This window comes from Mustela erminea, chromosome 4, assembly GCF_009829155.1.
Source record: "Mustela erminea isolate mMusErm1 chromosome 4, mMusErm1.Pri, whole genome shotgun sequence".
NCBI classification, from domain to species: domain Eukaryota; kingdom Metazoa; phylum Chordata; class Mammalia; order Carnivora; family Mustelidae; genus Mustela; species Mustela erminea.
This window is the reverse complement of record NC_045617.1, coordinates 15,351,814-15,365,036: the sequence shown is the minus strand read 5'-3', so window position 1 is coordinate 15,365,036 and position 13,223 is coordinate 15,351,814. Positions and strand designations below refer to the sequence as shown.

The following is a 13,223-nucleotide window of genomic DNA, read 5'->3' as shown; positions in this document are numbered from 1 at the left end:
AAATCTTTAAAAAATAAATAAATAAATAAATAAATAAATAAATAAAAAAGAAAAAATTGTTCTAAAAAAGAAAGTTGGGTGCCTGGGTTAAGCATCTGCCTTCAGCTCAGGTCATGATCCTGGGGTCCTGGGATGGAGCCCCGCATCGGCTCCCTAATCAGTGGGGAGCCTGCTTCTTCCTTTCCCACTCCCCCTGCTTGTATTCCCTCTCTCGCTGTCTCTCTCTCTGTGTCAAATAAAGAAATAAAATCTTAAAAAAAAAAAAAAAAAGAAAAAAAAGAAAGTTGCCTCTTTTAAAACCTAAAAGTCGACATAGGGTTCTGTGTCTAAGATTGTTTTAGGCTGTAATAAGCAGGAGGTTGAATCAAGGCATAAAGTACTGATTCTTGCTTCTTAATAAATATTTGATACTACTGTTTATTTATTTTTATTAGAGAGTGTGTACGAGGTGAGGCAAAGGAAGAGGGAAGAGAGAACCCCAAGCAGGCGCCACACCCAGCGTGGAGCCCAGTGTGGGGCTTGATCTCAAGCTTGACCCGAGATGATGACCTGAGCAGAGGTCAGTAGTCGGAGCTTAACCGACTGAGCCACCAGGTGCCCCCTGCTGTGTGTCTGTTTAGGTCCATGTATACATAGTGTGTTGACTGAAGATACCCCTTTCCTGACCCTTTTCTTCAGTGTAACTTCGTGCTTATTCTCTCACGAGGCACTGATGTCACTGGAAAAATAGGGCCTGGACGTGAGTTGAGTGCTTTCTCCCATGACCGAGGTCTCCTGACCCGTTGGTGCTTGGTGTGTTTCAGTGTTGACTTCAAGGTTGCAACGTGTTTAGAGAATGAAGTGAAGAGATGCATAAACCATAAGGGCCAAGTACGAACGGAAATACAAAGGAGTTGCTCTTCTTGGTGGCTGTCAACTCACTAATAATGTTGGTTGGTTTTGAGTACCCATTGGGCACCAGGCAGTTTTTTGGGGGCACTTCTATATACTTGTATTTTACTACTAGCTCACAGCTTAGGTGCAGTAAAGGTATCATCCCTATTTTAAAGTGAAGCCCACAGAGTGAAAATTGAACTAGAAAGTAGAGCTTTTGGTTCACTAGCTCTTGGGTTCCGCGCTGGTCCCCGTGGTGTCCTCAGCTCCCAGTCTTCGGGCTGGTCAGTACAGGAAGGACCGCTGCCGCGTGAAGTGGGTCTTGGCTATGATGCCAAAGAGATGTCCTTATTATTTTCTGATACCTCATCTCATTTTTAACTTCTGGGATGCCAGACAGCACCAGGGATGCCAATGCCAATGCCAATTTCTAAGTGTTTTAGAATATATTCCTATATCTGTAAATGGCAGACGATTCATGTTTATTAGCTAACCTCTTATTTCCACGGACCCTACTCTTCTACCCCATCATGGACTGGAAATCGCTAATGCAGGCTGTATGAGCAGTTTGGGTTTGGAGTTACATACAACCTAAATAAGAATTGATAGCACTTATTATTTTTCTTAGATGGAGTGACTTGAATGCCAGGCCCATGGAATCCCCCTCCTCCCTGCTTGTTTTGCTCTGCCCTCCTGACTTGCCAGTTCATCATCCGGGCTACTGTACCCCACTGAACTCCGTTCCAGGTCAAAGACATTTCCTCCCTTTGGACCATCCCCCAACTGATTTTCCCTCTGTGGTCAAGGCATTGTCCTTGGGCGATTTTGTCTTTTAATACTAAATTATGTCCCACTAAATTGTCTCACGTACACATCTGTGTAGTATCAGAGAAGTGGACCTCAAAAGAGGAGCATTCCTTCTGTCCCTTTTGTCTGCCTCCCTTCCCATAAAGGGGCGCTCTCTCGGTAAAGGGGATCCCTGTCTGTCTTGTGTTCTGCCTGTCATTTATCCATGTCCAGGCTGCTGTGAGGTTCTGCTGGTTCTATTTCTGCTTCCTCGGATCTTTTCTTTATTCCTCAGTTTTAATGACCCTTTGCAGTACAGGCCGAATTCATCTAAACTAGTCTTCCTACCTGTGTGCAGCTGGCCTGAAGGGGTGGGAACCACTGCTGCGAGTTCCTAAGCTACACTTGTGCAAAGGCAAAAGTGGCAATAAGGTTGATGGAAAATAGTTTCTAAAAGTTGAAAAAAAAACCCCTGCTAATCTTCCTACTTCTAGCCATTTTTTATATATACAACTGCTGTAGAGACAGACGGTTATAAAGGGAAAGTACCCTGGACCCCTGTAATTGGAGAGGCCCCCTGCTTGTAGTTGTATAAAGCCCTGCAGACTTTTCCTTTGCTTCCAGCCACCCCACTATGAGTGAGTCCCTTACTCTTCATTCCCAAGTTGTGTCTTGAGCATTGAGAGAGAAAACAAAAACCAGTGGTTGAGTTAATGTTTTCTTTTGATTATCTATACATTTTTCTTGTTTCAGTTTGTGAAAGTGGTAGTAAGAGGATGTTCTCTGCATTGCGTGTTTAATTTTATGTGCTTTCCCATGTACTGTGGTAGCATGGCCTAAGAATTGTCTACATGACTGGGAAGTCAGTGTTCCACCACCTTGGGCATCCTAAATGCGGACGGTGGAAATCTTGATCATGCTTGTATGAAAACACAGTTGTAATTGGGGCTGTAAATTTATTTCATTACTGAGTTGGCATTTATTTGGGGAATTCTGTTTGAATTAGAAATAGGGTCAGTTGACTTAAAGGTTTAGACATTTGATTTATTGGTATTTTAATTTTTAACTAATAGTGTCTGGTATGAATTAATGAATGATTAGAAGGTCTTTGTTTTCCTTCTCCCCACCTCCAGTAAGAAAATCCCTAAAGCCTCTATGGTTTTTATCACAAAACAGTAGGCTTAGGATGGGAGGGGTTTCAGTGAAGCCATTGTGTATCCGGACTACTTCACAGGTGATCACTGTCTCAAAGGCCATGCTCAGTACCCCCTTCTTTCTAAAGCCAAAGAGACATTCCACAATGAATGCCTGCCAAGTCCAAGGTTTTGACAAGTTTTCTGGGTCTGTGTCTACACTTCAGAGTTTAAGCCCATTTTCTTTGCCTGCAAACCAAAGACAGTTTACTACCCAAAGTACTCAGCCTTTAGATTTATTTCTTATATGAGTAAAAAAGTGTTTTAGAATATATTCCTATATCTGTAATTTGAGTCCTTGCTTCTCTTAAACTTAAATTTTCTTTCTTTTAAAAGATTTTATTTATTTGACAGATCACAAGTAGGCAGAGAGGCAGGCAAAGAGAGAGGGGGTGGCAGGCTTTCTGCAGAGCAGAGAGCCCGATGTGGGGCTCAATCCTAGGACCCTGAGATCATAACTTGAGCTGAAGGCAGAGGCTTAACCCACTGAGCCACCCAGGCGCCCCTTAAACTTAAATTTTCTCTCACTCATGCTGATTGTCTGAGAGTCTGGTAATCAAAAGGCTGAAGTACCACTTCCTTGGACAAGTAGCTTTGGACTTTTTCTAACTCAGAGGCCTCCATTCAGAAAAATACTAAATTCCTTCCGCTGGTGTTTTTTTAGTCATTGCTCCTCCCCAGGCTCTCCTGGGATCTGGTGTTCAGGGGCTTAGCTTCTGTGACATCAGGGTGCTCTGGAATTCTGGAACTGTCCATCTCCAGCTGGGACACCTCTGTCCATTGCCTCTGTCTCTCCAGCCTGAGCCCACCCATGTCAGATCTCAACCTGCTAGTCTCTTCGCTGTGGATGGCCGTTTCCAGGTTGGGGTAGGTGGAGAGGCGACTTCTGTGAGGAAAGCTACTGTGAGGAAAGCGAGTGGGATGTAGAAGGGATGCAGAGAGGGGGAAGGGAGGGAGAGCATCCTTGACACCAAGACAGAAAGCAGGAGCAGGCCGTGGTCCGGAAAGGAGTTCTGAATCACTGCTGACAGGCCTCGAGGACCAGAGAGGCAAAGCCTGTTAGCTCAGAAATGTTGTATGTTTCCAGCAGGTTATTAACTTTGCTTGCCAATATCTTTTTTTTTTTTTTAAAGATTTTATTTATTTGACAGAGAGAAATCACAAGTAGGCAGAGAGGCAGGCAGAGAGAGAGAGGGAAGCAGGCTCTCTGCTGAGCAGTGAGCCCGATGCGGGGCTCGATCCCAGAACTCTGAGATCATGACCTGAGTCGAAGGCAGCGGCTTAACCCACTGAGCCACCCAGGCGCCCTGCTTGCCAATATCTTAAGAAGATCTGTGTTTAATGCTAAATCATAGATGATTGTTCATTTGTCAGTAGATTCTATATGAAAATAGTATATACAAGTGCCTGTTAAAGATATATTTTTAGATACTATAAATGTGTATGTAGTATTTCTGGTTAAAAAATGAATTTAGTGGGGATGCCTTGCTGGCTCATTTGGTTAAGCAGCAGCAGTCTCTTGATTTCCGCTCAGGTCATGATCTGGGGGTCATTAGATCAGGCTCCTCGCTCAGCGGGGAGTCTGTCTACCCTCTTCCTCTCCCCCTCCCCCGCAAACACACGTTCTCTCTCCTTCTCTCTCTCAAATACATCTTTCAAAAAAATGAATTTAGCTTAAAAAAATCTTGCTTGCGGAAAATTGCATACCGAAACTTAAATCTGGGAAATAGAATTTTTCTAAAACTTAGGTTTTAGGTACAAAGTTTAAGGATGTAAATTAAAGCATTCTTGAAAAAGCTTTAATTAAGATAAAAATTCACACAACATGGAGTTCACCCATTTAAAGTATGCAGTTAAATGGTTTTCATAATTTAAAAAATCTTAATTGAAAATTTATCATTGAACCACTGGAAGCAGATACTTGTTCACTGATACGATACAGGTGCTTGTATCTGCTTAAATCTTTTCCTTCATTGGAATCCAGCTGGCCCCTTCTAAATTTTTTGAAAAAGTTCTAAGAAAGGAACTCCTATTGCTATTGGAAATCTAGTCACTGTAGGGGTTTCCATTAAGTCGCTTAGCTAGATTAACTTCCATCCAATAGGTTTAAAATACACTAGAAGAAAATGAACTTGAAAAATAGATCTGAAGAAAATAAACTTGAATATATTAAGGAGAAAGGATAATATGGCTATATGGCTTATTAAAAATGAAACAGTACATACCTAAGTATATAAAAACCAAACCTTTTCCTTACGCTTCCATCCCCCTGTTATTCTCCCTCATCAGAAAGAACTACATTTAACAGTGGTTATGATCCCCTTCTTGGCTAGAATGGATTACTCAGCAGGTAATGAAAAAAAAAAATTAGTGATCACCAGGAGTCAGGTTGGGTTCACTGAAAACAAACCCAGTAACCAAATTTACTTAATTTTTTTGTTTTGTTCTTCCTTCCTTTCTTGGTCTTTTGTTGTTGTTCAGGTTTCTGTACTGTAGGATTTTCGAGAATGAACCGATCGTGTTTCTGGATTTCACCAGAGATCGGACAAAATTGACTGATGAAGCAGCTCTCCTTAAATGTAGGCAAAAACGTACAGTTGCATAAACATAATTGACGGGTCATCCTCGTAAGAATTGCCGGCTTCAGAACTCTCTTTGTGGCCTTGGCAGAGTTATTTTTTATCAACGTGCATAAGCCGTGAATGAAGAGGTCTCATTGACAAGTGGTTAACGAGTTAACTACAAAACAAATGCTGTATTTTATCCGTAAGTGTTGGTATGGTGAGGGTGTTCGGATAAAGAGGAAGGACAGCACAGCTCTCTTGGCACCAGAACAGGCAGACAGGAAGCACACAGGGTAGAAAAAGTTTCTGGGTCTGTGTAGGGACAGGGAGAGAGAGAAGCATCTAACAGAGCAGAAGAAAAACACCCTGAAATGCAGTGGATCTTGTGCTTTTGAAAAATGAGATTATAAAGCAATTTGGTGATGCAGTGGACCGTACTGAGTGTTCACATGCTTTGTTCCAGCACTTCAGGTTCTGGAAATGGTACAAATAAATAACACAAGAAAGGAAAACTGTGCCGTGTGATGTTTCAGTATGTATCACTGCCTCACTTCAGAGGCTGAAAGATCAGCGGAGTGAACTCAGTCTGTGTGGTGTTTGTACCCATCTCTTGTCATTAAAGGACATGGGAGAGGGGTGCCTGGGTGGCTCAGGGCATTAAGCCTCTGCCTTGAGCTCTGGTCGTGATCTCGGGGTCCTGGGATCGAGTTCCGCATCGGGCTCTCTGCTTAGTGGGGAGCCTGCTTCCCCCTCCCTCTCTGCCTACTTGTGATCTCTCTGTCAAATTAAAAAAAATAAAATCTTAAAAAAAAAAAAAGGACATGGGAGAGGAATTGGTGGTGTCTCGGGCAAACGTGTGGTTTCAGAATGGGGGTAGTTCGCCTAACTGTCCTCTGGACCAGCGATTCTCTCTCTAGTCTATGCGTGTGGCTGAAAGTTCTTGAAAATGAAGAGGTGTTAGAATGACAGTGTTTTAGACAATTCAGAGTTTTTCCTTTTTTTTTTTTTTTGAGATTTTATGTATGTATTTGACAGAGAAATCACAAGTAGATGGAGAGGTAGGCAGAGAGATAGAGAGGGAAGCAGGCTCCCTGCTGAGCAGAAAGCCCGATGTGGGACTCGATCCCAGGACCCTGAGATCATGACCTGAGCCGAAGGCAGCGGCTTAACCCACTGAGCCACCCAGGCGCCCCCTTTTTAAGATTGTTGCAAACCCAGCCGATCCACACAGGAGGGAATTGAGGATGAACAGATGTAATTGACAAGCAGGAGGGCAGTGGAAAGCTGGGGTTTTCATTGAGCGTCTGTTCATGATAGTATGCAGGGAGGGAAGGTGGTAGGTAATACACCATTCAGATACACTCTTACTCTGTAGTAATAAATGCTACACTGGTTTACACTGGTCCAGGTGGAGTATTGTGGAGTATTGTCCTTAGGACAGAGCCACATATGAAAACCAGATATGGCTATGTTAAAGTCAAAAGCGTGGTTTTCAGGTCCTTGAGAAACCGCTGCCCCACGAGAATCCATAAAATGCCAAACTCTGGCGACAGAAGGTGGGGTTTGAGGAGGGGTATTGGGAAGAGGGTGGTCTTCAAAGGGTCAGCCCCATTTCCTATGCAAGTTTTACAAGGTCAGTTACAGATTCAAAGGACCAAGGATGAGATTTTGTGTCTGTAGCCGTTTTTTTAATAGATGATTTTTGATCCCTGTTAACATGGCCTGTTAAATTTCTAGAAGGCAGCTGCAGAAGGACAGCATAGTTGTGCTCAGACTGCCGAAGTATCATTGTTGATTAGGGAGGCTTTTTGAAGACAGAAGTAATCACAGACACTTAGAGTGTGAAAGTTTCCGTGGAAGGTTAGCATGTGCTTTCTTTTTAGTGGACACTGAGATGATTCAGAGGCAGAGTCTCCAGGCTACCATACGTTTCCTTGGCCAGCAGGGAGCATCCTTTATTCAGGCCCTTGGAACCTTTCTTTTTAGGGTTGCTAATAGGAAGAGCCCGGTGATCCTTAAGCCCTCCCTCGTTCTGAATCCTGCACACCATTCACCGGGTGTCCCTTTTTTGCCCGACATGCCATTTCCCCAAGACCCCGTTTTGACTTTCCAGTTCCCACTAAGTTAAATTCATGGAACTACTAAGCTAAATTTGCAGATTCAGACCCTCCTGGGACTGAGCAAGTCTCATTAATTAAAATAATGGCACATGGGGTGCCCAGGTGGTTCAGTGGGTTAAGCTGCTGCCTTCCCAGGGTCTGGGATTGAGTCCCACATCGGGCTCGGTGCTTGGCGGGGAGCCTGTTTCTCTCTCCCTCTCTGCCTGCTGCTCTGCCTTCTTGTGCGCACTCTTTCTCTCTCTGACAAATAAATAAAATCTTAAAATGATGGCACATGTTCTCAAACACAAGTATTTACAGAAGTAAAACTTTGAAAGCTGTGTGTATCAATCTTGTTGAGTGTGAATCTAAGTAGTGGTCCATTTGCTTGGAGGGAATGTCTGATACCTAACTAAATTACCTATATTATATGGAAACTTCCAGTTGTGTACATTGTTTTAGTTTTGGAAATAGATCTATGTTTATCATTTATAAGATGTTCGATCGACTGTCAAACTCATGTTTTAATATTCCAGAAAGAAAGTGAGGACTTGGGGCATACTCAAACTCAGGGTTGAGAATGTGATATACCATGTCACGAGTGTTGGAACGAAGTCGTTCCAGTACCAGGTGTGGGAAACATTTAATGTCAGATGACTAAATTTCATGGTCAAGATGAAAGATGTTCACTCTCAGGTGAAAACTTTGATGTAGAAGGTTTCTGCAGGCATTTGAATATACACACTACAATGGCTTTTCTAGGCTTAGCTGTCTTGGAGATTGCTGTAGTCCATCAGTAGGGTGAATGGTGATCCCCAAGTGTTGCCTGAGTTTTGACTTTTTTGTGCCGGGGGGAGTGTATATCCTTCCTAAATTTCTATTTAGTGCAGACTTTCTTTCAGTTAGCACTTTTGACTTTCTATCTTATTCTTTGTTCCCTCCAAATTTGGTGGAAAAGAAGTTTGTCTAAATGATCAGCCAAGACATCTGGAGGAGGCTTGCATAATTAAAGAATGTATTTGCTTTCCTTCAGGAATCAGCACCACTCAGATCTGATCGTCATGACATTTTACTGTTGCTTAAGAAGCATTGTAGATCCTGTTTGTGATTAATTGGAAATGAACACCCTGGAGCAGATAAATTTATCCTGGAAAATATCTATGGGTAACATTACTTAGAAGTATTTACTAGTCTCAGTTGCTAAAAGATTATTAATTGTTCCTGGGGTTTTTTGTTTGTTTGTTTGTTTTTTAAGATTCTTTTTTTTTTTTTAATTCCAGAGAGAGCGAGCCAGCAAGAGCACAGGGAGAAGAGCAGAGGGAAAGGCACCAGCAGAAAGCAGACTCCCCCGACCGTGGAGTCTGATAGGGGCTTGATCTCAGGAGCACAGATCATGACCTTGAGCTGAGACCAAGAGTCAGATGCTTAATTGAGCCACGCAAGCACCCCTTGCTCCTGGTTTTTTAAATAACAGCTTTATTAACATATAATTCACATATCATAAAAAATAATTCACATATCATACAATTCACCATTTAAAGTGTACAGTTCAGGGGCGCCTGGGTGGCTCAGTGGGTTAAGCCTCTGCTTTTGGCTCAGGTCATGATCCCAGGGTCCTCGGATTGAGCCCCACATCAGGCTCTCCGCTCATCAGGGAGCCTGCTTCCTTCTCTCTCTCTGCCTGCCCCTCTGCCTACTTGTGATCTCTGTCTGTCAAATAAATTAAAAAAAAAAAAAAGTGTACAGTTCAGTGGTTTTCAACTTGAAGAATTGTATAACCATCATGACAATTTTAGGACATTTGACACCCCCCCCCCCCCAAGGAACCCTAGAATCACTCTCCACTTCCCCCTCCCTTAGTCCCTTATAACCACTAATCAACCTTCCATCTCTAAAGAGAAATGTCTGTTTTTTTTTTTTTACTTAATGTAATGTTTGTAAGGTTCATCTATACAACACATGACAGTACTTAGTTTCTTCTTCTTGCAGGATAATAAGGTATTGTATGGCTACACCTCTCATTGTACTTAGCCTTGCATCAGTTGATCCACATTTGGGTTGTTTCCACTTGTTGGCTATTGCAGATAATACTGCTGTGAACATGAAGGTCCAAGTTCTTGGGTGAGTAGGTCTTTCCAGTAGGAGTAGAATTTCAGGGTTATAGGTTAACTCTTATGTTTAACTTTCTGAAGAACTAACACACAGTTTTCCAAAGCCACTGCACCCTTTTACTTTCCCAGCCATGTAAGAGGGTTCCATTTTGGTTTTATTTTTTTAATAAAGATTTTTATTTATTTATTTGACAGACAGAGATCACAAGCAGGCAGAGAGGCAGAGAGAGAGGGGGGAAGCAGGCTCCCTGCTGAGCAGAGAGCCCAATGCAGGGCTTGATCCAGGACGCTGAGATCATGACCTGCGCTGAAGGCAGAGGCTTTAACCCACTGAGCCGCCCAGGCACCCCTCCATTTTGTTTTTAGAGAACTAAATTTCCAGTATTCTAATTCACTCGTGCAAAGCTTAGAATTAAAGATGCCTTCTGAATGACTGTGTACAAACACCCTGAATCCGTATGAACCTTGCGCATTGTGCACCCTGGCTTCTGGAAAATGGTCCTTATGGCCCTGACTGGTAAGCTCTTACCTATGAAAAAGTTCTCCTTCTAGAACAGGGAGTTACTCAAATAGTAAAATATTTCCATGGTGGGAAGCAGGTAATGGTGAGAATTTCTGTTGGTTTAATGTGTTTCTCACCCAGTGTATAGAAGCAGTTTAAGATTGTATTTTGCCAGGTTTGTTTTCCTTCTCTTACTGGTTTTCCTTTGTTGTTGAACTCTTAGACATCAGAATGCTTCGCTTTGAAAGAGGTTAGCAGTGACTCGTAAGAATGAACTCCTCCTCGTCCTCCTCCTCCTCAACCACAGTAACTGTTAACTGCTCTTGAGAGGTTTAACGCTGATGTAATGCTATCATCTAACACAGAGTCCATATTCAGACTTACCCTGTTACTCCTTACATGGGTTTTATGCCTGCAATTGAAAAACTGGATCCAGGATCTCAATCCAGTTATTTGTTTACTTTTTTTTAAAAGATTTTATTTATTTGCCAGAGAGAGAATGCTCAAGCAGGGGGAGCGGGGCAGGGAGAAGCAGGCTTCCTGCTGAGCAGGGAGCCCAATGGCAGGACTCGATCCCAGGACCCTGAGATCGTGACCTGAGCTGAAGGCAGAGGCTTAACCTACGGAGCCACCCAGGCGCCCGAGAAATTTTTTCTGTCAGAAATGTTCATATTTTTCTTGAAGGAAGTTGTGAGTTACATGATAAGACAAAATGAAGTTCTGTACCTAAGGGTCTTCAAGTGTTAGAAAACACGGAAACTAGAAATTATAGAAAGATGAAAAAAGTAGCAGAAAAAAGAAAAATAGAGGTTCACACTTAACACAGCTATTATCTCTTTTAACACAGTCATCTCTTTTGTATGTTCGTAGAGAAAGAAAGATCATGAAGAAACTCCCGAGGGCTCTGGGTGGCTCAGTCGTTAAGTGTCTGTCTTCGGCTCAGGGTCCTGGGATCGAGCCCCGCATTGGGCTCTCTGCTCAGCAGGGAGCCTGCTTCTCCCTCTCTCTCTGCCTGCCTCTCTGCCTACTTGTGATCTCTATCTGTCAAATAAATAAAATCTTAAAAAAAAAAAAAGCCCAAATAAACCCTCCGGTTGGTTCATAGCGACAGTGGGATGAAATTGGACAGTTTCCTCATCCTCACAGACCTGTTTCATCCTCTTCATCCTCACACACCAGATCATCCGCTCAGACCTGTTCCACCCATACGCTGACTGAGTTACCCTGACTGCCGTTTTGTGTTCCCAGCAAGGATTCCCAAGCTGTCTTTTTTTCTAGCCCTTCACCTGCTGCATCTGGAAGACCTCTGGTTGGCCAGAGGATTTACAAATGACAGACTCCAGAGCAGACAGCGCCCCTCATGTTTGAGATTTCCAGTGTTTGAGCCCTCAGAGCACCCCTTTAAGAATGCATGTCCAGGGGTACCTGGGTGGCTCAGTGGGTTAAAGCCTCTGCCTTTGGCTCGGGTCATGATCCCAGGGTCCTAGGATTGAGCCCCTCGTGGGGCTCTCTGCTCAGCAGGAGCCAGCTTCCCACCCGCCCTGCCTGCCTCTCTGACTGTTGTGATCTCTCTCTGTCACTCAAATAAATAAATCTTTAAAAAAAAAAAAAGAATGCGTGTCCAGGGGTGCCTTTGTGGCTCAGTCGATACCTTCTGCTCTGGTCCTGGTCCCAGCGTCCTGGGATTGAGCCCTGCTCTGGCTCCCTGCTCAGTGGGGAAGCTGCTTCTCTCTTTCCCCCTGCTGCCCACGCCCCCCGCCCCCATTTGTGCTCATCCTCTCCCTCAAATAAATCAGTAAAATCTTAGAGAAGAAGAAAAAAAAGAATGCATGTCCCTTTTACATCCAGAAGAGGGAAAAAAACTGTTGAATAGATTTTTGAAAAATGAACCCACCGTCCAAGAAGGTGATAGTAAAAAAACAGCTTGACTGGGATCTTTCCTTAGAAATTCCATCATAGGGTGCCTGGGTGGCTCAGTGGGTTGAACCGCTGCCTTCAGCTCAGGTCATGATCTCAGGGTCCTGGGATCGAGTCCCGCATTGGGCTCTCTGCTCGGCAGGGAGTCTGCTTCCTCTTCTCTCTCTCTCTGCCTGCCTCTCTGCCTACTTGTGATCTCTCTCTGTCAAATAAATAAATAAAATCTTAAAAAAAAAAAATTCCATCATAGGAAACATCACATTGCTAAAGCTCACATTTTGCTGTAGAAGGCCTTTGAATGAATCATTGACAGGTTTTTTTAATAAGGATACTTGACACATTTTATATTGATTCAGTAATTTAAATGTTAAAATTTTTTTTATACTATCACTGGAAGAAGTAAGATTTTATAGAATTATTTTCCTCCCATCTGTCTCAACGGGACCTCCTACATATTTTTTACCCACCAAGTTGTGCATTTATATTTTTTTACTCTAGTGCAGGATTGCAGAAAGGCTGTTTTTTATTATTTTAGTTGAATGACTTTATGCAGATTAAACCATTAGAGTACCTCATTGACTTGGAAAAGTGTTTTAATTATCTAGACATCTAGATTGGTTTTAATTGGGTAGGATTCATGTTTGCAGGAAGAGAATAGCTCATAAATAATAAAAATTACATTGAACATAATTGTTAATAGATGATACCACTGCCCATTTGTCTGACAGTTGTTCACTAATAAACTGATCAGATGAAATTTTGCATATAAACAGAATTATGGTTGTGCTGAGTGAGCCTCCACAGACCGTGAAATAGTTTGCAGAGTTAAACAATAAATTTTGATTTTATTCAGGTTCCCCGAGACCTTTTAAAATCTTGTACAAAATGTAAATGTAGCAAAGCTAAAACAGTAAAAGCTGATTTTCAGAGCATGGTGTTCTGGTGGCTGGAGTCATTGTTGCAGAGGCTCCCAAGGAGAGCCGGGGAGGAGGTGAAAATGTACATTTCTTCCTGCAGGGGTTTGCTTCATGTTTGCAAGTGATTCAGACATTTTTATAGGTGCGAGTACATTTGATCTGCTTGGGGCTTTTGTGGGACGGAGAAGGGATGGCTAATGACACGGAGTTGGCTTGGTCAGCAGTCCTAGCAGGGAGAGGGATACGGTTCACACCCCGGTC

At 42.9% G+C, this 13,223-nt stretch overlaps 1 protein-coding gene across 1 annotated transcript in view; it reads left to right on the top strand.

Moving 5' to 3' along the window:
* The window catches only part of AKAP12 (A-kinase anchoring protein 12), a 97,337-nt gene that overhangs the window by 15,456 nt on the left and 68,658 nt on the right, over window positions 1-13,223 (top strand). The window lies entirely within an intron of this gene.